Source organism: Pan troglodytes, chromosome 14, assembly GCF_028858775.2.
Source record: "Pan troglodytes isolate AG18354 chromosome 14, NHGRI_mPanTro3-v2.0_pri, whole genome shotgun sequence".
In the NCBI taxonomy this organism is placed as follows: domain Eukaryota; kingdom Metazoa; phylum Chordata; class Mammalia; order Primates; family Hominidae; genus Pan; species Pan troglodytes.
This window is the reverse complement of record NC_072412.2, coordinates 53,383,004-53,407,441: the sequence shown is the minus strand read 5'-3', so window position 1 is coordinate 53,407,441 and position 24,438 is coordinate 53,383,004. Positions and strand designations below refer to the sequence as shown.

At 38.8% G+C, this 24,438-nt stretch overlaps 1 long non-coding RNA gene across 1 annotated transcript; it reads left to right on the top strand.

Annotated features, from left to right (window-relative positions):
* LOC134808195 (uncharacterized) lies at positions 1 to 23,629 on the top strand. Its single transcript, XR_010150699.1, has 3 exons — positions 1 to 1,399; positions 2,501 to 2,606; positions 23,156 to 23,629. It is a non-coding gene; the product is annotated as an uncharacterized LOC134808195 (long non-coding RNA).
* The last annotated feature ends 809 nt before the right edge of the window (positions 23,630 to 24,438 follow it).

Genomic DNA, 24,438 nt, shown 5'->3' with positions numbered 1-24,438 from the left:
AGTGGCTGTGGTGAAAGGACAGATCATTATATAATTATAATTGCTTACATCCATTTTGTGTTTGTTTTGTAGAAGTATTATAGAAGGTGCTTTACAAATATTTTCTTTAATTCTCACAGCAATCATAAAAGGAAGGTATGAACATCCCTCATTATAAAAAAGAAACTGGTTCAAGAGGAGCCCCAGTTACACAGCTAAGGAAGAGCAAAGCTGAATTTCAAGCCACGTTTCTCTGGCTCAATGGCAGAGCTCTCTACTATGTTGTTTCTCTGCTCTTTTCCAGGATGCTGATGCAGCTCTTCCCAATTTTGCATTATCCTCTGACCCATGGGCTCACTCCATGACTTGCCCTGGCTGCCAGGTTACAGTCCCAGGGCCATATCTGGACTAACCACATTCTTTGGATACTTTAGACCATTTGGCTAAGCTCTCCCTGGCCAGCCATTGCTACTGGGCCCCTTGCTACAAGTTTTTGCCTAGTTTTTCCTCATACCCCACTTTGCTGGCCTCCAAGTTGCCCTCCCATCCCAGCATGTCTTGCTTTTGAATTCATTTACATTAGGAAGGAGCTATGAGTTGAGCCATCCTGAGAGCTGAATTTTGGAAAGAAACTGAATTTATTTTAAAATCAAAGAATGTAATCTTAATTTCCTATCCACTTGAGGTACTGAAGGATTTTTAACACCTTTAAGGAAGAAAAAAGCTCAGGTTACAGCTTTGCTTGATTTGCTTTGAATGAAATTGCCCAGTTTCTCCTGCTTTTTTTTTGTTGTTCTGGGCTATCTGATACTGAACCATATAGCCTGAAATTGAGTTTTGTGCTCAAATTTGAGAGAGAGAGCGAGACACAAGAGCAAGTATTTGTAAAACTTGGGGAAAACAAGGGCAGCAGCAGTTACTTTCGTTATCCCTATTGCTGTAACCCTGGAATTTTGGGTTCCTTGGTCAGTTGCAGTATCATCAGAACCTGGTGAAGCAGAACCTACCACCAACCCCAGTAGTCCTAATAATTTACCCTGGGTCCTACCCACATCATCATTCTCCTAAATGTAAGAAGGAACTCAAAGGTCAAGTCAACTGGCCAGGTTGGAATCCTGATTCCCAAATACTTAGAAAAATCTCTTCCCTCTTCAATATATCAAGATGTGAGTCTTTCAACATCTTCCTCCAAGAGTTTAAGAAATCATCTCACTCACTAGGTTTAAATTGAATCCCTTGAAATGACTAATATCCACTCTCAGTATCTCCAGCAACAGATGCCAACTGATAAATTATATCTCCAAATGCTAATCACATATGAGCCTGGAGGCATAAAATGACGGAACCAACATCTTTGTGGGCCATCCCAGCTAGTGTGGCAGAGAGAAACGAGCTTGAGATTTGAAGCCAGAGGACCTTGGTGAGTCCAGCAGGAACCTCTAAGTATGAGTGATTTTTAGATCAGTCACAAAATAGGGAAAATAAAAATACTCATTTCACAGGGCTGTTATTTTTATTGAATGGGAATTATGAGTATTAAAATACTTTGTAAAATGTAAAGTACTCTACAGGTGAGTGCTATTTCTGCTATTATTGTTTTAATTATCATTACCTTGTTAAAGAGAAGGTAATTATTTTATTTGAAAGGTTCCAAAAAGCAAGGAAGGGGGGTCTCATTTAAACTTGTGATATTAGGAGCTAATAATGAGTAATTCTGGATCAGAGAAGTTGGCAAGTCAGGGTGTCAAGAAGCACAAAGATTTGAATGCTTAGGAATTTCACTGTTAGCTTCTTGGATGAACTTTCAAAGGGAAACCTCAGGTCTCAGTTCAGTTAGGATCAACACATCTTTAATGAATTTCCTGTTCCATCTACTGTATTAGGTGCTGAGATTCTGAGTTAAATGAGACATCATTCCTGCCTTTTAGAAGATAACAGGCTAAGAGAGGAGCCAACAAAACAGACCATTTTGATGTACCATGGTAGTGTTAGAATGCAGGTACATTCATGGTGCTCACCAGCTGTCTCTAGATCTCCAAATCCAACAGGGATTTTTCAGTCCTTATCTTACAGGAATGCTTTGCTGATTTTGAACCTTGATACTCCATTCTTCTTGAAAGCTGAGGACCTTCATCAATTTTCATCTCCTTCATGAATTATCTTACGCCATCTTACCCTTAAACACTGGTGATTCCAAAGGCTTCAGCCTTGGTCTTTGTTCTTTTCACTGAATGTTCTCTTCCTGGTCTCTCTCATCTGCTCTCTAGGTTTTAACTATCACCATATACTATGATTCCTTATCTGTATATCTCCATGCTTAACCTCTCCAATTAGCTACAGATTCCCACATCTAGTTCTCTGTTGGGCTCTTTTGGATTTTCTTCAGGTTTAACTTGTTCCATACTACGTCTGTTTACTATAACTTGAGATTTGAGATACTTTCTAGATTTCCAGCATTTTGATAGTTTCCCATGTTGGTAGTCTCACCATTTCATGATAGATTAAAAAATTTTTGTTCTAGGCTATTTGGAAGAATGTGATTCAGGTACTTCCAGTCAGATACATCCGTGCAAGACTTGGATAGAGAAGTAACATAAGGAGGCAGCTGTGGGAAGACTGACCATCTGGTAAGCGATGGTGGAGGTATCTGGTTCTTCTGGGGCTCCTGTGGCAGAGTTTTGGCATCCAGTCCCATGTGTGTTCTGGGACAAGTGGCTGGTGGCCAAGGTGGCTAGTCTTTCCTGTGATTATTGCTTGTGGATGGTTTCAAGATATGCACCATTTAGATGGAATTCTTTGGTTTCTCTAGAAATTCTGCAAGCTAACCATATCCTTTAATAAATTACCTTCTGTTTAAACCAGAAAGTATTGTTTGCAACTACCAATACTAATTGCTATGGGCCTCAAATTAAGAGCTTTGATGTTATCTCTCAATGGAGTTTTACATACATTTGTATTTTTGTGTGTGTGTATGTACATGTTATAAGCATTAATTTTTTGAATAGATTATTTTTCAGAGCAGTTTTAGATTCACAGCAAAATTGTGTGGAGAGTACACAGAGTTTCCATATTCCCTGCCCCGACACATGCATAGTTTTCCCCATTATCAACACCCCCCACAAGACTGGTTACAATCGATGAATCTACAATGACATGTCATTATCACCCATAATCCATAGTTTGCATTAGAATTTACTCTTAGAGTTGTACACTGTATGGGTTTTGGCAAATGTACAATTATATGTATCCAATATTATAGTATCATGCAGAGTCATTTTGCTGCCCTAAAAATCCTCCATGTTCCACCTCTCTCTACCTCTTTCCCCTTAAGCCCCTGGCAATCACTGATCGTTTTACCTCTCTGTAGTTTTACCTTTTCCAAAATGTCTTAGAGTTGGAATCACATAGTTTTTCAGATTTGTTTCTTCTACTTAGTAATATGCATTTAAGTGTCCTCCATGTCTTTTCATGGCTTAATAGCTAATTTCTTCTTAGCACCCAATAGTATTTCATTGTATGGATGTATCACAGTTTATTTAACCACTCACCTACTGAAAGACATTTTGATTGTTTTCAAGTTTTGGCCATTATGAATAAAGCTTCTATAAACATCGATGTAGAGATTTTTGTGTGGAAATAAATTTCTATCTCATCTAAGTAAATATCAAGGAGCATGATTGCTGGATTATGTGGTAAAAGTACATTCATTTTGTAAGAAATTGCCAAACTTTCTTCCAAAGTGGCTGTATCATTTTGGATTCTCACCAGAATTAGAATGAATGAATGAGAGTTCTTGTTGCTCATCCTTGCCAGCTGTTGGTATTGTCAGTGTTTTGGATGTTGGCCATTCCAATAGGTGTGTAATGGTATCTCATTGTTGTTTTATTTTAAATTCCCTAATGACATATGATGTTGAGTGTCTTTTTATATGCATATTTGCTTAAAAGTATTACTTTTTAAATCATAAATTTGCAATTCTATTTTGGTTCTCTTTGTATTTCATTTTTCTGGAAGTCTGAAAAACTAGAAATCACTCAGGGTTCTCTTGAGCTTTGAGATGGTCTGCCTAAAGTTGAAGACGAAGGATAAAGCAGGAAAAACGGGAAATCATTGTGAAGAAGTAGACTGTCACACGTAAACAGTGATGCTACTGAAAATGAAATATTAGAGAATAGACAATATCTTTTCCTTTCTGAAGGAAATCAGAAATCCTTTCTGAAGGATTCTGAAGAGTGAATCAGAGTCTCATGTGTTCTACTTGCTGTTTGGTGAGGAGGAAAGAAGCTTTGAAATAGGTTTTTATGTGTAGTGGCTCAACAATGACCTCAGGCTGATATAATGAGGGTGATCATCCTCATTATATAGGAAATACCCCTGCATGCTTTCACCTTGACCCACTTCAAAGGAGGGAGTTTGCAAAGCTTATTGGTCTATTAGCAAACCTCATTTCCCCTCTTTTTTTTCTGAACAATGAGCATCTACCTATCATAGAGATGTTATTAAGATAAAATGTGATAATGGTGTGAAGGTATTTTGAAAATATGAAGTATTTTACAAATGAAAAAGTTTAAAGGCTTGATTTTCCACTTTGGCTTCTTTTTAAAATTTTTATTATTTTTATTATTTTGTGTTTTTAAAAATATATATATATTTATTATACTTTAAGTTCTGAGGAACATATGCAGAACGTTCAGTTTTGTTACATAGGTATACAGTGCCATGGTGGTTTGCTGCACCCATCAACCCATCACCTATATTAGGTATTTCTCCTAATGCTATCCCTCCTCTAGCCCCCCACCCCGCGACAGGCCCCGGTGTCTGATGTTCCCCTCTGTGTGTCCATGTGTTCTTATTGTTCAACTCCCACTTATGAGTGAGAACATGCGGTATTTGGTTTTCTGTTCCTGTGATACTTTGCTGAGAATGATGGCTTCCAGCTTCATCCATGTCCCTGCAAAGGAAATGAACTCACTTTTTTTATGGCTGTATAGTATTCCATGGTGTATATGTGCCACATTTTCTTTATCCAGTCTATATTGATGGACATTTGGGTTGGTTCCAAGTCTTCACTGTTGTGAATAGTGCCACAATAAACATATGTGTGCATGTGCCTTTATAGTAGAATGATTTATAATCCTTTGGGTGTATACCCAGTAATGGGATTGCTGGGTCAAATGGTATTTCTAGTTCTAGTTCCTTGAGGAATCGCCACACTGTCTTCCACAATGGTTGAACTAATTTACACCCCCACTAACAGTGTAAAAGCTTCCTATTTCTCCACATCCTCTCCAGCATCTGTTGTTTCCTGACTTTTTAATGATCGCCATTCTAACTGGTGGGAGATGGTATCTCATCGTGGTTTTGATTTGCATTTCTCTAATGACCAGTGATGATGAGCTTTTTTTCTTGTTTGTTGGCTGCATAAATGTCTTCTTTTGAGATTGTCTGTTCATATCCTTTGCCCACCTTTTGATGGGGTTGTTTTTTTCTTGTAAATTTGTTTAAGTTCTTAGTAGATTCTGGATATTAACCCTTTGTCGGATGGATAGATTGCAAAACTTTTCTCCCATTCTGTAGGTTGCCTGTTCACTCTGATGATAGTTTCTTTTGCTGTGCAGAAGCTCTTTAGTTTAATTAGATCCCATTTGTCAATTTTGTCTTTTGTTGCCATTGCTTTTGGTGTTTTAGACATGAAGTCTTTGCCCATGCCTGTGTTCTAAATGGTATTGCCTAGGTTTTCTTGTAGGATTTTTATGGTTTTAGGCCTTACGTTTTAAGTCTTTAATCAACCTCGAGTTAATTTTTGTATAAGGTGTAAGGAAGGGTCCAGTTTCAGTCATTGGCTTCTTATTGACTCATATTCACTTAGTCTATGGGAATTTTACAGTATAATATTCATCTAATTAATGGGAAGATTTATTTCATTTCCCAAACTAATCTTGTCAATAAACACCTTATCATTTTATTTTGTAGTAAAATATATTTTCTGACTACTGAATAACATTCTTAATAATGATTATGTGAATGTATTATTTAATCACAATTTATTACTCTTTCCAAGAGCTTTCAGTTAGCAATATCTTTTGTGGAAATTTCCTTTCACATTAAAGACCATCTAAAACTTGGAGTTGGGTTTTAAAATGTGTTCTATTTTCATAAGTAAAGAGAAAAGAATGTCAATGCAATTTTTTTATTCTCTTCAAAACCTTCAGGTGGTATTTTAAATGTCTTTTGTTGTCCAAATATTATGTTTTTAATTTTGGAAAGAGGTTTTCTTTCCCTTGGAGGAGAACTAAAAAACTATATTTTAGGATAAAATGCTTAAGAAAATGACTAGAATAGAAATGCTGGGTAATAAATTTTTTACTGAACATTTATTATGGACACTATAAGAGGAAGCAATAGTTATAATACTGTTTTCATTGGATCATTAAAGGTCAGCAATTGCTAACACTTCAAGACTGTGAGAAGTTTTTAGGCCAAATTCTTATGTGCAAAAGCATAAATTCTCCCAAGGTTTTACACTAGTCAGACTCCTGATTAATGTTTAGATAAGCCAGTGAATGTTGGTGTGGACTAGTTGGATAATTAAACACCACATGACATAGCTTACCACTCTAGCTTCTGTAAATTTTAGAGATATTCATTCATCAACATTTGACTGTAACCAGGATTACAGAAGTCTAAAATATCTCTAGCTTTCCTACTTTGTGACAACATCATACCTTCGGTAGTTGTGTGTTAAGCCCTAGGGTGAAAAATTTCCATCCTAGAGCAAAATAGTTTTAAGCTGGTTGTTTGCTTAAGACTGATGACTTATTCTGAGGGCTTCAGGGAACTTTTTCTTCATTTCAGTGGAAGCCTTCAGAAAGTGGAACTGAAGAGCTCAACTCGAACACATTAAAGAGGCTTTTTACAAACAATTCATTTTTTACGGTTCTGAAAAACCTTACACCTAATAATTGCTACATCAGCACATATGAAGATTTCAGTACTTAGCATTGCAAAGCAGTTGCTTGACATTTAGTGATGGGAAGGGGCATCCAAAGGTTATGCCACTAGTGAAAGAATAAATGACCCTAGAGGAAAGGAAGTCAGAGGCAGATATGGAATTTACATGGCTCTGCACTGGGCAGCTGAGTGCTATGGAAAATAGAGGAGAATAAATTAATTGGGAAAATGTTGGCAGTGCCCAATCTATATTAACTGAATTTAGCAAACCAAAAAAACATTCATTTTAATTTCAATTAATTAATAATTAATTCAAGTTAATTTAAATCTCCTTTAAAAATGTGTGCAACTTGACGTATCTAGACCTGAGCTGATCATCTTCTCCACCTTCCCTGTCCCCCAACCAGCTTCTCCTCTTGATTCTTTTTTTAGTTAGTGGCTCCTGTGCTCTCGAGGTGTCTCAACCCAAGATCTGGGAGTTATCTGAGGTTCCTCCTTCTTGGTTAGCCTCACATTTGGCACAAAGTCTTAATCAGTGTTACCTCCTAAGTATTTCTCGAATCCATTTCTTTCTTTGAATCCACCAGCTTCATTAAATCACTGCAAATGTTCCTGCCTTATCTCTTGCCACTCCTTCTTCTCACCTAGAAAACATCTTGGTTTTCAAACTTGCTCCAAATATTGCCTTTTTCCCATTAAGACTGGTTTTCAAAACACTGGTTTTCAAAACTTGCTCCAAATATTGCCCTTTTCCCATTAAGATTGACTCCAATTCCTCATTGTGCAGGTAAAACAGTGATTCACAGCCTCGGCTGCACTTTGGAATCACCTAAAGTGTTAAAAAAAGAAACCTGAGCCGCCCGCAGATATTCTGATTCAACCGGTCTGGAGTGCCCCCTGTCATGGGAGTGCTGAAAACTCCTTAGGTGATTCTAAGGTGCAGTCAAGGTTTGCAAACCACAACATTAAAATAATCTCCCCCTTATTTTGCCTCCTCTGCTGTACCTTATAACAATATTCTGAAACCTGGTTAAACATCAACATCACTGAGGTACTTTAAAAAATAAAGATTCTTGGGCTTGTGGTGGGCTAACTTTAAGGTGATACCTCTCAAGTCCACCTTTTGGTGTCCACACCCTTGTAAACCCCCTCCGTGAGTTTGGGTGGGGTCTGTGACTTGCTTCTAACCAGTGGAATGTGGCAACGGTGATGGTGATCATGTCAGATTATGTAAGAATCCTTGCAAGTGGACTTGCTCTTCCCCCTGCGGGCTTTGAAGAAACAATTGGCCATGCTATGAGAAGGCAATGGAGAGGGCCATGTGGCAAGGAACTGTGAGTGGCCTTTGGGAGCTGCGAGTGGCAGTGCTTAGGAGCTGACCAGGGCAAAGGAGTGGATTCTATTTAACAGCCCCAGTGAGCTTGGAAGATTTGTTGCCAGTTGTGCCTTTAGAGGAGACCTGAGCCCTGGTGGACATCTTGGTAGCAGCTTACAGAGGACCCATATAAGCTGTGCCCAGAATCCTAAGCTGCAGAAATAGTGAGATAATAAATATGTGTTGTTTTAAGCTGCCAAGTTTGTGGCAATTTTTAATGCAGCATAGAAAACTAATATATAATAGGAGGCCTGGCATGGTGGCTCACACCTGTAATCCCAGCACTTTGGGAGGCTGAAGTGAGTAGATTGTTTGAGGCCAAGAGTTTGAGGCCAGCCTGGGCAATATGGCAAAACTTGTCTCTACAAAAAGTACAAAAATTAGCTGGGTGTGGTGGCTTGCACCTGTAGTTCCAACTACGTTGGAGGATATGGTGGGAGGATTGCTTAAGCCTGGGAGGTCGAGGCTGGAGTGAGCTGTGATTGTGCCACTGCACTCAGCCTAGATGACAGAGCAAGACCCTGTCTCAAAAACAAACAAACAAACAAAAAACAAAACAAAAACAAAACAAAAAAACTAATATAAGGCCTTTTAACCTTTTTCTTTATAACCTATCCTGCTTAAGGCCTCATTTTAACGTGAAAAGATGCAGACTACTTCCCTGGTCAAATATCTGTATGCCTGTGGAATGACCTAAGAGCTGTCATCCTGAAATCCATTCAGGTTAACCTCAGGACCCCCAGTCCAGCTCTTCCATTCCCAAAGCCTTTGTATAAGAATGTGCTGGTAATGAGAGCAAAGGCCAAACTCATGGTGTTTTCAGGGTCTTCTGATCTTACTGGTGATGCTTGGAGGTAACCTCATGTGGAAGGAAATGCCAAGGTGTACTGTCAGATAGGTGGTTCCTAGGACTTGAGGGAGCGGTTACTGAAATGAGAGGGCTGACTGACCTGGTTAGTGAAACCAGTTCTGGTAAAGAATCACCACTCATCTTTTTTCTGATGTGCAATCTTCCTATTGAGGTTTGAAAGCTGAGGGCCAGGTGATAATGTTGAGAGGCCTCTTTTTGGGCTTTCTCCTTTGGGATGCCCCCTTTGGAACAGGTACTAGGGTCCCTATTTTCCTAACCCAGCAATGGAGTAGATGATTTTCAAAGCAGAGACTGTTGTCAGCTATATTTAGGCAAAGATTTGATGGGCATGTCAGGGAGGAAGTGGCAGGAATTCTACACTGGGCATGAGATTGGATGATACAACTTTCAAGGTCTTTTCTAATCTAAGATATTTGATTCTAGGAGCTGCACTACTCATAAAATAATTTAGTGAGAAGGAAATTAGGATCTAGGTAAATCAGATGGTCATTAGTACTAGTCTGCTGATAAATGTCCACTCACCTCTCCTAGTCCAATAACATCTATAAGTTGGCGGGATGTTATCAGACTTTCTAAATCAATTGCCTATTAGAGTTCCTTTAATCATTATTTTAGATTTTTAAAATGCATATTATTCCAAAATGAGATACTATTTTGGCTCCAAAGAAACATATTTCTGGTAATTTACATTTGGTTTCATGAGTCACCTTACACATTAGCATTCAATTCACTATTTTTCGTAGTAAACTTTCTAGTAATTATCTTACCTTGAATTCTACATTTAAACGATCAATTTTCTTTTTGAAATACGGTAAAGAATAAAATATCTTTTCAATAGGGTTTCTTTCATTGTATTAGAGATATCGAACATAAACTTGGAATACCTAATGAAGAGTCACAGAGTATTTTTCTTATTTTTGATAAATTTTGATAAATTTTTTCTTATTTTTTTGATAAATTTTCTTATCATTTTCCTTATATTTTTCTTGAAAGTAGTAATCCTTTAATACCATTGAATCATCGATTTCTTTTTAAATATTGAGTGGGTTTTTTTTAAATCACATCACTTCTGACACCAAATCAGAGGATTTTCACCTCCTGATACCAAATACATAATATCTTTTCCAACACCACTTTTCTAACTCTTTGACAGGGCTCAATCCCACAAGACTGTCCCATTTCAGATGCCAACTGCAAGTCCCAGGCCAACTGTATTTCTGACTGACAGGCTATAAATTGGGGATTCTCACAACCCTCAGGTTTGGTAATCTGCTTAAATGGCTCACAACTTAGGAAGGCACTTTACTTACATTTAATGGTTGAGTTGTAAAGGATACAGATGAATTGCCTGATGAAGAAGTATATAAAGTGTGGTCCAGAAGGGTCCCAAGCACAGAAACTTCTGCTCTTGTGGAGTTGGGATGCACCATTTTCCAGCATCTCGGTGTGTTTACCAACCCAGAGGCTCTCAGAACTGTATGACTTAGGGCTTTTTATGGAGGGTTCATTCCATACATTGTCTTCTGTCTGTGTATGTGTATCTCAGTGTCTTCTTATAAGGACTCCCACCAGTCATGTTGGATGAAGGGCCCACTCTACTCTAGTATGACCTTATCTTAACTTACATCTGAATTGTATCCACAAAGCCCCTATTTCCAATTAAGGGGTCACAATTATAGTTTTTGGGGATTAGGACTTTGCTGTGTCTTTTTGGGAGTCATAATTCAACCCATAGCACCACCTATTGGGGTTAGTTAGGAAGCATTGAACTTGAATACCCTGAATGCTGCACTGAGGGCTTCAGCTGTAGGCATTGTGAGCCCATGAAGAGTTCTGAATGTGTGTGTCTGTTGCAGAGGAGGGTGACAGGCTCATACATAAAGGTTATTAAGTTGCCAGCTGACAGTTGGGAAAACTGGAAAGATAAATTATTTCAGGAGGGGAGGACAGATAATTAGAGTTGGAAGGGACCTTATAGATAAGGTGGTTAAACCTCATTTTGTGGATGAGGAACTAGTTAGGGGATAGTGACAATGGTATGAGGATGGATGATGGAGCCTGGATTGCTGTGGCCTGGTGCTGCCTGGTTCCTGCCTCCTTTTGCCTCTCCAGAAGCCACTCAACACATGCGCCAGCTGTACTCTCAGCTTTTGGGGTCTGATTCTAGGAGATCTAGCTATATACTGAGGGATTTGGCATTAGCCCCCTTCTAACCTCATGTCACAGTCCTAATAATCTGTTTGAGGTTCCACATCCCTTGTGTGCTTGCTTGGGCATTGGCTTCTGTGTCCTCCCTGTGCCCGAGTTCACATCCTCAACACTGGGCCTCTGTCTTCTTGTCAGTCCCCTCCCCAGGACCCACTTCGAGTTGTGAGCCCCACAGCCTGCTGGAAGGCTGCCAAATGCCAGCTTTCTGCCTGTGCACCTGGACAGCCAGGTTGCTCCTTCCCCTGATCCTGGAACAGAAGTCTGTCACTCTGTCCTCCAGATGTAGACTGTCTGCAGCCTTTTGTCTTTTGGGTACTTTTTGCTGAATCCTCTGGATGGAACGTGCAGTACCTTTGTTTACCTGCTGCCAGACCTGTTGTAGAAGGTGGTGGTGTTCTAGATGCCTGCCCCTCCCAGTTTTCCCTCCCCGTCCAGTTAACCAGAGTGGGACTAACTGTTGAGAAGGGATGGGAAAATCCTGGAGTCCTGTCTGACTCTGGGGTGAAGAGAATCTTTCCTAATTAACCATTTCAATGCACTTAAAGGAACAAAATATATAACAGTGTGTGTGGTGTGATAGAGTTTATATTGAAAAGGTGATATACACTTGTATATGTAGAGAATACTTTGGGAATAATCTACAATCTGGTCACAGTAGTTGCCTCTGGAAAGAGGAACTGGGGCCTTTGGGACAGGAGTGGGAGCTGAGACTTAATTTCCACTACATTTAACTTAAGCAATATTTAATTGCTTCTATTTTGTTTTTATTATTTATGAATAGAGACAGGGTCTTGCTTTGTCACACAGGCTGGAGTGTAGAGGTGCAATCATAGCTCACTGCAGCCTCAAATTCCTGGGCTCAAGCAATCCTCTCACCTCAGCATCCAGAGTAGCTGGGACTACAGGCACCACTTACCACCACCACACTTACATTCTTTTTTTTTTTTTTTTTGAGGTGGGGTTTGGTTATTTTGCCTGGGTTGGTCTCAAAACTTCTGGCCTCAAGCAATTCTCCCACCTCAGCCTCCCAAAGCTCTGGGATTACACTTGTGAGCCACCTCGCCTGGCCTAATTGCTTCCATTTAAAAACTCTGTACATGTATCACCTATTCTATAAATAACTTAAAAAAAGCAAAAAATACATGTGAGGCATTTTACTAAGTAAAGCAATCTTGGGGTGACTTTAAAAAATTTGCAATATTGTCATTAGAGAGTAAATGTGTTTGTTCTCTAGATTTAAATGTCTTCATATGGCATTTTCTAGATCAAGCAACTCTGTATGTGAAAGGACCGGTCTTACGTGATAGCAGATAGACATATCTAGTTGGTCTGGGTGTTTAAATGCTGATGCTCTATTTGTGGCTGTCTTTTCTGACGTCCATGTTGCTTTGGGCATTTAACAGTAAACCCATGTTGTTCTCCTTGCTTTAAAGTTTAAAGTTGCATTCTAATTCTCATGGAGTGAAAGATAAGACTAATTATACTGCCTGTATGACTGAGAAAGAAGGATGACCTTGTCCCATATGCTAAAGGACCTGAAATCTAGAGAACAACTTGACACATCTATTTCCAGCCAGAGCAGCAGTGACTGGCAGGAAGACAAAGAGGAGGCGGGTCTATAAGGAAGACGTCTGGTTGGCAGCGGTGAGTGGGAAACGTGCACGTGGCCACTTGCACGGGGCCCTGCATGGAAACCTGGCCGAGAGGAGAAATGGGGACTGAATTGCGTCTGCCGTGGGTGTGTGACGGAACTGCTATTCTTATTATGCCTTTAGTATTACCTTTGTCTCCAGGCCAGTACATTCAAAGAGACAAGAATGAATAATTATGGGAACCAGATGGGACATTCTTGTCATTGTTGCAGTGTTTTCCAGAATATTGTCACCAAATCCTCAAACAAGACAATATTGCAAATATCTAATTATTGGTCTTTATAATCCTTGGGTGGCTTAAACAATGGAAGTACTTGGAATTGGAAAATAATGGATTAAAATTAGGCATAACATTTACTTGTCTTTAATTACTTCAATTCAAAGAAGAGTACATTTGAGCTGAGTACCCTGTTCTTGCAATTTGGCCCTCCATGGGTGTCCAGTGGCTCGTTAGGGAACAGCCACTAGCAAATGGGAGAGAGGCTCACAGCCCGAGAATTAATCAATTAAATCCAACATGTTTACTGAACACCAGTCATAATCTAGAAACTGGGGAAGATAAATAAAGCATTGATCTCAGTCTCTGCTGGGAAAGACAGACATTTAAAAAATGTACAGGTCCATAATCCCTGAGTCACATTTCTGAAATCCAAAAACCTCATAAAATTGAATTCTTTTTTCCACAACTTTTCTGGCAGCAAAACTTGAACTGATGTGAGTCTATTTATGTATATCCTTTATTTGTCCCACTTAGTGTGGATCTTCGTATGTTTTGCTTAAGAAAGATTAACGGGGTGTTGCCCCAGATCCCACTGCAGAAGTTATATAATATTGTTAATTATGCACCAGATTTCTTTCCTAAAATCCCCACAATTCAGAATTCTAAAACATACCGGGTGCCAAGGGGTTGGGATTAGGGTCTTTAGACCTGTAATTCTTCAAAACTTCTTTCTCTGGAGAAGACCCTACTTTGAGGGCACCTGATATCTTCTGGGATGAGAACGTAGGCTATGTTGTCTCTGCTTGCTACAAAGAACTTCAGTAAGTAGCGGCCTCAACCCGGCTTTCTCTAGAACTAAGGTCTTCTTTTTTCTCCAGCTAGAATCCTAAAATTTCCTTAGGTTTTTTTTGAATAATTTACTTTCTTCACTGAAAGTATTACCTTGCCAAGGATTTATTCCGTTTTCCTATTAGAGAGATTAGTACCTCCCAAGTTTCTCCTTATAGATATTGTTTAATCTTGGCATAGTTTGGTTGTTTTTTCTTTTCAGAGTTTTAATTAGTCTGTGTCCTACTTAAGCTGTAGGGGACTCCATTTGAAATATTAGGTATGGTGGTACCCAGGAGTCTGCCCCCAACCCAGGGAGGTTCCTGTCTTCAGATAAAATAGCTTTCTGCAGTCTTAATAGAAGGTTTCTAAATAATGTTCATTTCATTCTTCTTTCCTCCTGGTCTTTTCCCTGTAGATTAACACTGGCTTGTTTAAAGTTTTGTTGGAACAGGTGCTAAATTCTCTTTCTTTGGGAGTACAAGAGCAAGCCCACATGAGAAGATCCCTGGATATCCAATTCTTTCACATGAGTGGGACAGTGGCTTGAAGTGACCATCATTCCTGTGAACTTTGAGGAGGCTGAAATTGTGTGTATAGGGAGATTCCCCTTTAGAGCTTCTCTGGCATTTGAGATATAAACCCCTCACTGGATGGGGTGGGGGCATTTTCCAGGGGCTTGAGGAGACTGCAAATGTAGTGTGGAGTTCCTGATACTTCTTGTAAGGGGAACCCTTTCCTGGTTCAGGGGAGGACCAAGAACACAGGGAGGGAGTAGCCTGGGTGACTCTCCCTACAGGAATTGAAGAGAAGAGCAGGAAGGCTTTAGGTGTCTAAAGAATCATCCAACAAAGTAAAACCAGGATTAAAAACAGCAAATAAATTTGTAATAGTTTTAGTTAACGTCGTCTGTTTCCCATCCACATCAGTTAGGAGAAAAGCTGGTAAAAAGACAATAAAAAGCTAGTGTGATTATTTTTAGGGAGAGCAAGTGAGAATTCCTTTTATTATCTGGAATCTTCCCCTCCCTTCCATTTAAAAATTTTACTTCAAAATACATTTTTTTTCATAGAAAATTTAGAAAATACTGCTCAGTCATAGAAGAAAATAAAAAAGTCCTCTTATCCTGCTGCATAGAGATAATCACTTCTATCATTTTGGCATACACCCTTACTTTTTTCTATGCCTGTTTTTAAAGTGCCGGGCATTTACAGGCTTAATAATAATTTATTTCTTTTTCTTTTTTCCTTCCTTACAAAACTTGTTCAGAACAGAGTCTCTCTTTGCAGAATTAGGGAATGGTGAGTTTTACTCTGAGCTTATCCTAAGAAATGTTCAGGTTAAGTAGTTTCAAGGTGGTAGGAAAAAGAATCCCTAATAATTTTAAATTTAATACTCTTTGCTGCTGTGATCACTTGTCAGAAACAGCAAGGAAAACCCTGGAAATGTACATGCAGCAGGGAGTCATCGTGGGACATGTAGACTAAATTGTAGCCAGTGCAGGGAAGGTGCTGGGCACAGAGTAAAATAGGCTTCGGAGACCCTCAAAGTAGGGTGCTGTTCACACTTACTCATGAAGTACACTGGGGGCTGCACTCCCATGGGAGACAGAAACCAATTATTGCCTACTTTACAGTCCAGTTAGATCTTTTTTATGTATTGTATGTGTATGAGCACCTCAGTCTTGTGAATCTCAGAGGGGTGCTAATTAAAGACATCAAATGACTGAGTAGTATAGGTGTTTATAGCAGTTGATACAGGGGTGAGGGCAGTTCTCACCTAGAAATGGAGTACTTTAAAAAGGTTTTTAGCAAAGTCACTGCTTAGGTAAAATTGCAAATATGAAATTATAGAGAGACAATATGGCAGTCCCCTCCCATTTATTTTGCATCTCAGATAACCCATGAGCACATGTGACAAAGGGGATGCTGAGTCTTTTCCTTCCTGTCTCCCGTAGAGGATGTGTGAAATGAAAAGCTAACATGAGGGTGTTTGAGAAACTTTCAGGGGAAAATTAAGTGCTGACTTAGTGGGTCAAAAAGCACAGCCAGCTTTATGTTATGACTTTTTCCCCACTCAAAATTTACCTAGGATGTGTTGGAGACATATGCATATACACACACACACACACAAATATATATACACATACATACACACCCACCCACCCACACATATATGTTGTAAATATAAATATGTAAAAATTATAAGTAAATTAAAAATATATAGATAAAAATAGAAAAATATTTATAAATATATAAATTATATATTTTATACATAAATACATATGAAATATATAAAAATTTAAAACTTCTACCTTCTCCCATCAAGCCATCTATCTGGCTTGAAGCCTTTGGAAATGCCCCCACTAAAGATCTGGAAGGAAACTAATCTGTACAGAGTTACAGAATCAGTCAGGGTCATTCTCTAAACATGCTCACAATTTTACATGCATTTTTTGCCATCTCGGTTGCCAAAGGTGTTTCTTAAGGAAGAAACGCTTTCGCCTGACAAATTTCCTTGCACAGATCTCAGTTACACTGTGTTATCTCAAAATGCCCTGGTGAGTTAAATAATGTGTTGTTACTGAACATAATTTTTAGTTTCTTTGGGGATTGGCTATTTCAGATGCTCATTGAATAGGGGATGTTTTTACTTCATTATTAGAATGAGAATGAATCACCTCATTTTCTCATCTTTCAAGGTGAAGTCTCTCAACTAATAATTTTTTCACTGTGAGATAGTAGGTAAAAGCTAAAATTTTAGAAAATTCTTAAATTTGAAGTAATTTTTAGCCTTTTCAACTAACAGTCTGCAATTATAAATAAATCAATTGTTAGTCTTGAAAGGGTAGTGTTTAATTCTGTATGGAAACATCCTCCAGCAGCTCATTTGCTTCTGATATTCTCTGAGGATTTCCATAGATTCTGATCACAGTCTTGTGTTTATTTACCTTCTTTACAAAATACAGCTAAGGCTGAGCAATTAGCATTTTAATTTTATGCAACGTGATTTCTCTCCTTCACTTAAAAAGCTGAAGAAGTGCCTGTGCAGAAAAGAAATGTTAGTAACCTTTTCTTCGTTTATTAGGCATCTATAGCATGCATTGAACTACTCATATAGTATCATGGAATGAATTATTTTTAACATGCACTGTAAATTTTTTCATAATTTTACTGATGGTGGTTTGCACACACCAGGTGCTCAGTGTCTTATAAACTGACTACAATACATATTAATATATATTGCCTTTTGGTCTTATACCATTACATTCATCTTTTATTTTAAATTTTTTAACAGCTCAACTGAGCTCTAATTACATCTGTGAGATGTAATTCACACACCATACAATTCACCATTTAAAGTGTACATTTTAATGGTTTTTAATATATTCACAGTTGTGCAACTATCATTACTATCTATTTTGGGGCCATTTTCATCATCTTGTACTCATTAGCAGTCACTCCTTATTTCCATCCAACTCCTCCCTTGCCCCTAAACCCTAGACAACCACTGATATACTTTCTGTCTCTATAGATTTGCCTGTTCTGGACATTTCATATAAATGGACTCATACAATATGTGGTCATTAGTGACTGGCTTCTTTCACTTAGCATGATGTTTCCAATGTTCATCCATGTTGTAGTATGTGTCAACACTTAATTACTTTCAATTGCTGAATAATATTCTATTTTATGCATTGTATTAGTTCATTTTCATGCTGCTGATAAAGATATACCTAAAACTGGGCACGAAAAGATGTTTAATTGGACTTACAGTTCCACATGGTTGGGGACAGTCTCACAATCATGGTGGAGGGTGAAAGGTGCTTCTTACATGGCGGCAGCAAGAGAGAATGAAAGAAGAAGCAAAAGTGGAAACCCCTGATAAACCCATCAGATCTTGTGAGACTTATCCACTATCATGAGAATAGAATGGGAAAGACAAGCCCCTATGTTTCAATTATGCCCCCATGGGTCCCTCCCACAACACATGGGAATTTTGGGAGATATAATTCACGTTGAGATTTGGGTGGGGACACAGCTAAACCATATCATTCCACCCCTGGCCCCTCCAAATCTCATGTCCTCACATTTCAAAACTAATCATGCCTTCCTAACAGTCCCCCAAAATTTTAACTCATGTCAGCATTAACCCAAAAGTCCACAGTCCAAAGTCTCATCTGAGACAAGTCAAGTCACTTCTGGCCTATGAACCTGTAAAATCAAAAGCAAGCTAGTTAATTCCTAGATAAAATGGGAATACAAGTATTGGGTAAATACAGCCTTTCCAATTGGGAGAAATTGGCCAAAACAAAGAGGTTACAGGGCCCATGCAAATCTGAAATCCAGCGGGGCAGTCAAATTTTAAAGCTCCAAAATAATCTCCTTTGACTCCAGGTCTCACATCCAGGTCATGCTGATGTAAAAGGTGGGTTCTCATGGTCTTGGGCAGCTCAGCCTCTGTGGCTTTGCAGGGTACAGCCTCCCTCCTGACTGCTTTCATGGGCTGGCATTAAGTGTCTGTGGCTTTTCCTGGTGCATCGTGCAAGCTAGCAGTGGATCTACCACGCTGGGGTCTGGAGGACGGTGGCCCTCTTCTCACAGCTCCACTAGGCAGTACCCCAGTAGGGACTCTTTGTGGGGGCTTTGACCCCACATTTCCCTTCTGCACTTCCCTAGCAGAGGATCTCCATGAGGGCTCCGCCCCTGCAGCACACTTTTGTCTGGACATCCAGGGGTTTCCATACATCTTCTGAAATCTAGGCAGAGGTTCCCAAACCTTAATTCTTGACATCTGTGCACCCACAGGCTCAACACCACATGGAAGCTGCCAAGGCTTGGGGCTCCCACCCTCTGAAGCCACAGCCCAAGCTCTAAGTTGGCCCCATTCAGCCATGGCTGGAGTGTCTGGGACACAGGGCACCAAGTCCCTAGGCTGCACATACCATGGGGACCCTGGGCCTGGCCCATGAAACCATTTTTTCCTCCTGGGCCTCCAGGCCTGTGATGGGAGGGGCTGCTGTGAAGGTCTTTGACATAGCCTGGAGACATTTTCCCCAAGGTCTTGGGGATTAGCATTAGGCTCCTTGCTACCTATTCAAATTTCTGAAGCTGGGTTGAATTTCTCCTCAAAAAATTGTTTTTTCTTTTTTATTGCATCATCAGGCTGCAAACTTTCTGAACTGTTATGCTCTGTTTCCCTTCTAAAATTGAATACCTTTAACAGTACCCAAGTCACCTATTGAATGCTTTTCTGCTTAGAAATTTCTTCCACCAGGTATCCTAAATCATCTCTCTCAAGTTCAAAGTTCTACAAATCTCTAGGGCAGGGGCAAAATGCCACCAGTCTCTTTGCTAAAACACAAGAGTCACCTTTGCTCCAGTTCCCAACAAATTCCTCATCTCTATCTGAGACCACCTCAGCCCAGACCTTTTCGTCCATATCACTATCAACATTTTTGTCAAAGCTATTAAACAAATCTCTAGGAGCTTCCAAACTTTCCCCCATTTTCTTGTCTTCTTTTGAGCCCTCCAAACTGTTTCATGCTCTGCCTGTTACCCAGTTTCAAAGTCCCTTCCACATTTTCAGGTATCTTTTTAGCAACACCCCACTCTACTGGTGCCAATTTACTGTATTTGTTTTCAGACTGCTGGTAAAGACGTACCCAAAATTGAGAACAAAAAGAGGTTTAATTGGACCTACACTTCCACATGGCTGGAGGGGGTCTCACAATCATGGTGGAGGGCGAAAGGCATTCTCTTGCTGGTGGAAGCAAGAGAGAATGAGAGAAGAAGCAAAAGTGGAAACCCCTGATAAACCCATCAGATCTCATGAGACTTATTCACTATCATGAGAATAGCATGGGAAAGACTTGCCCCCATGATTCAGTTACGTCCTCCTGGGTCCCTCCCACAACACATGGGAATTGTGGGAGATACTATTCAAGTTGAGATTTGGGTGGGGACACAGCCAAACCATATCATGCATATATTACATTTTGTTGAGGCATATACTACATTTTGTTGATCTATTCATCTGTTTTTAGACATTTATTTTTTCCCAGCTCTATTTAGGTGTAATTGACAAATAAAAATGATATATGCAGTATTTATCACATACAATGTAATTTGATATATGTATGCATAGTGACATGGTTTAAACAAGCAAATTAACATATCAATCATGTCACAAAGTTTTTTTTTGTGGTGAGAATATTTAAGATCTACTTTCAGCAATTTTCAAGCATACAATATATTAATATTAGCTATAGTTACCATGCTGTATAATAGATCTGTGGAACTATCCTAAGTGAAACTTTGTACCCATTGACCGATATTTTTCTGTTTCCCACTATCCTTCACCCCCCCGACCCTGGCAACTATCATTCTATTCTCTGCTTCTGGGAGTTCAGTTTTTTTTTAGATTCTACATATAAGTGAGATCATGAGGTATTTGTCTTTCTGTGTCTTGCTTATTTCACTTAGCATGATGTCCTCCAGGTTCATCCATGCTGTTACAATGACAAGATTTCCTTCTTTTTAAAGGATGAATAATATTCCTATATCTGTATATATTATATATATGTTATATATACATCACATTTTCTTTATATGTTCACCTGTTGATGGACACTTAGGTCGATTTAATGTCTTGGCTATGGTGAGTAATGTGATGAACATGGGAGTGCAGATATTTCTTCAACATGCTGATTTCATTTCCTTTGGATGTGTATACAGCAGTGGGATTGCTGGATCATATGGTAGTTCTAGTTTTAATTTTTTTGGAATGCCCATACAGTTTTCAGTTATGGCTCTACTAATTTGCATTCCCACCAATAGTGTGCAAAGGTTCCCTTTCTCCACACCCTCACCAACACTTCTTATCTTTTTGATAATAGTCATTCTACAGGTGGGAGGTGATAGCTCATTGTGGTTTTAATTTGCATTTCCCTGATAATTAGTCATGATGAGCATTTCTACATATGCCTGTTGGTCATTTGTATGTCTTCTTTTGAGAAATGTCTATTCAGGTCCTCTGCCCATTTTTAAACTGGGTTGTTTTCTTTCTATTGAGTTGCTTGCATTCCTTATGTATTTTGGATATTAACCCCTTATCAGGTATGTAGTTTGCAAACGTTTTCTCCCACCCTGTATGTTGTCTCTTGGTTTTCTTTTTCTGTGCAGAAGCCTTTTAATTTGATATAATCCCATTTGTCTATGTTTGCTTTTATTGCCTGTGCTTTTGGGGTTATATCCATGAAATCATTGCCCAGACTAATGCCGTGGAGCTTTTCCCCTATGTTCTCTTCTGGTAGTGTTACTGTTTCAGGTCTTACATCGAAGTCTTTAATTCACTTTTGAGTTGATATTTTATATGGTTTGAGGTAAGGGTCCCATTTCATTCTTCTCCATGTAGATTTTCAGTTTTCCCAACGTCATTTATTGAGGAGGGTGTCCTTTCTGTATTATGAACTCTTGGCAACTTTGTTAAAGATCAATTGACCTTAAATGCATGGATTTATTCTTGAGCTTTGTATTCAGTTCCATTGGTTAATATGTCTGCTTTTGTGCCAGTTCTATGATGTTTTGATTACCATAGCTTTGTAGTGTATATTGAAATTGGATACTTTGATGCCTCCAGCTTTGTTCTTTCTGCTCAAGATTGCTTTGGCTCTTCAGAATCTTTTGTGATTCCATACAAATTTTAGAATTGTTTGTTTCTGTGAAAAATGCCATTGCCATTTTGATAGGGATTGCATTGAATCTGTAGATAACTTTGGGTAGTATGGACAATTTAACAATTTCAATTTTTCCAATCCATGAACACATGATATCTTTCCAATTATTTATTTATTCTTCAATTTCTTTCATCAACATTTTATAGTTTTAAGTATACAGATCTTTTATCTCATTAAATTTATTCCTGTTTTTTTCTTGATATTGATTTAAATGAGACTGTTTTCTTAATTTCTCATTTGTATAGTTCGTTGTTAGTGTATAAAAACACTACTAATTTTTTGTATGTTGATTTTGTATTCTGTGACATTACTGAATTCATTTATTAGTTCTAACAGTTTTTTGGTATACTCTTTAGGGCTTTCTATATATAACACCATATCATCTGCAAACAGATAATTTTAATTCTTCCTTTCCTATTTGGATCCATTGTATTTTTTTTTCTTGCCTAATTTTTCTGGCTAGGACTTCCAGTTCTATGTTGAATAGAAGTGGTAAGAGTGGCCATCTTTGTCTTCTTCCTTAAGCTGATAGACATTTAATTTGTTTTCACTTTTCTGTTTATTGTAAATAGTGTGCTATAAACATTCATTTACAGATTTTTGTGTGAATATACATATGTATTTCTCTTGGTTATATGCTTAGGAGTGGAATTTCAGGTTCATATGGAAACTCTGTGTTTAAATTTTTGAGAAGATACCAACTTGCATAAAGATAATGATAATAATAGCCACTATGTATGTTGTATTATATCTCTGCTGCAGACAGTGGTTAAATTATAAATGTTATATGTAAGTGCAGACTTAAAGTACTAGTTTATAATGAGTTAAGTTGGCTTGAAATAAATTTAAGTGTGGGGATGTTTTTGTGGACAAAAGCAAGAAGATGCTATTGCAAGTCTGTAGGAAGAGACCCTCACAGGTACCATAAGGAAAATAATAGGCTAGTTAAAAGAACCATCAAGGGTTAAAACTCCTGTACAGAGCAGGCACTCAGAACTCACTCCTGGGGAGGTAAAGACTACAGTAAAAGTTTATTGCATGAACAGAGGCATCCAACATGTTTGTTGCATGAACAAAATAACTTCTTTCGCATTAGGAAATATATGTATCATGTTTACCATAGTCCAAATAACATGGAATTATAAAAATATATACAAAAATTCTCTGATACTTCTTCTTTCAAGAGTTAAAGCCTAATTCCTCTCCCCTTGAGTGTGAGCTGGATTTAGTGACCCGCCTTTAAGAAACAGATAGAAGTGGAAGTGATGGCGAACACTTTGGAGAATAGGTCATGGAAAGGCACTGTTACTTCTGCCTTGTTCACTTTCTCTAGAATTATTCGCTTTGAGGAAAGCCAGCTTCCATATTGCTCTATGAAGAGGCCTACATGATGAAGAACTGAAGTCTCCAATCAACAGTCACCTATCTAAACTTGGAAGTGAATCCTCCAGTCTCAGTTGAGCTTTCGGATTGCTGTAGCCTGTCCCCCCTACCCTATGGACAGATTGACTGCAACCTCATGATAGCCCCTGAACCAGAAGAACCTCATAAATGACTTCAAAATTCCTAACTCTCAGAAACTATGTGAGATGATAAACATCTGTTGTTTTAAACTGTTAAGCTGCTAGGTTTTAGCATAGTCTGTATAAGCAATAGATAAATAATATACAAGGGGAAACCTCAGTAACTAATAGTGGTGATGGTGGTAGTGGTGATGGTCGTGGTGATGATGATGCAAGACGAGGAGGAAGCTGCTGGTATGAGCCCCAAAGTCTCCTGTTTAGGAGGTAAAATAAATCTTTTTTATAAAAGCCCTTTTGTATTTTTTCTTTTATTCTGAACTATGGGGCAAAGAGTGTTGCAATGTTGCTTCAAGGGAGAGGCTCTTGCTGGTGAGTGAAGAAACTCTACTTGTTCATGACTGTGTTGGTTTCTCTCCTGGTACCTTGACCCTGTGATGCTTTATGGGAGGATACACACAGGTGATATTTCATTTCATGCAGAGCTCTCTGCCTAGATGTCAGCAGACTGCTTTTTCACTTTCTATGTGAAAGTTCAGGTCACTGAGCAGAGAGTTAGTTTATCAAAATTACTTACCTAGACAAAATTCAGGTACAATCTAAAAATCTGTACTTACATATGTATAAATGACTGTTGTGACTTCTGCCATGTTTGTTCTTTAAAATAAAAATAAGGACAATTGCCTTTGGGTTCTGTCAGTCACTAATGTTGCATAGATGAACTGTAGAGCAAGGGTCCCCAACCCCCAGGCCATGGACCAGTACTGTCTGTGGCCTGTTAGGAACTGGGCCGCACAGAAGGAGTGAGTGGTGGGTGAGCGAGCATTACTGCCTGAGCTCTGCCTCCTGTCAGATCAGCTGCAGCATTATATTCTCATAGGAGTGCGAACCCTGCTGTGAACTGCGCATGTGAGGGATCTAGGTTTTGTGTTCCTTATGAGAATCTAATGTCTGATGATCTGAGGTAGAATAGTTTCTTCCTGAACCTAATGACCACCACAGTCCATAGAAAAATTATCTTCCATGAAACCAGTCCCTGGTGCCAAAAAGGTTGGGGACCACTGCTTTAGAGGACTACATAAGGATAATGATATTA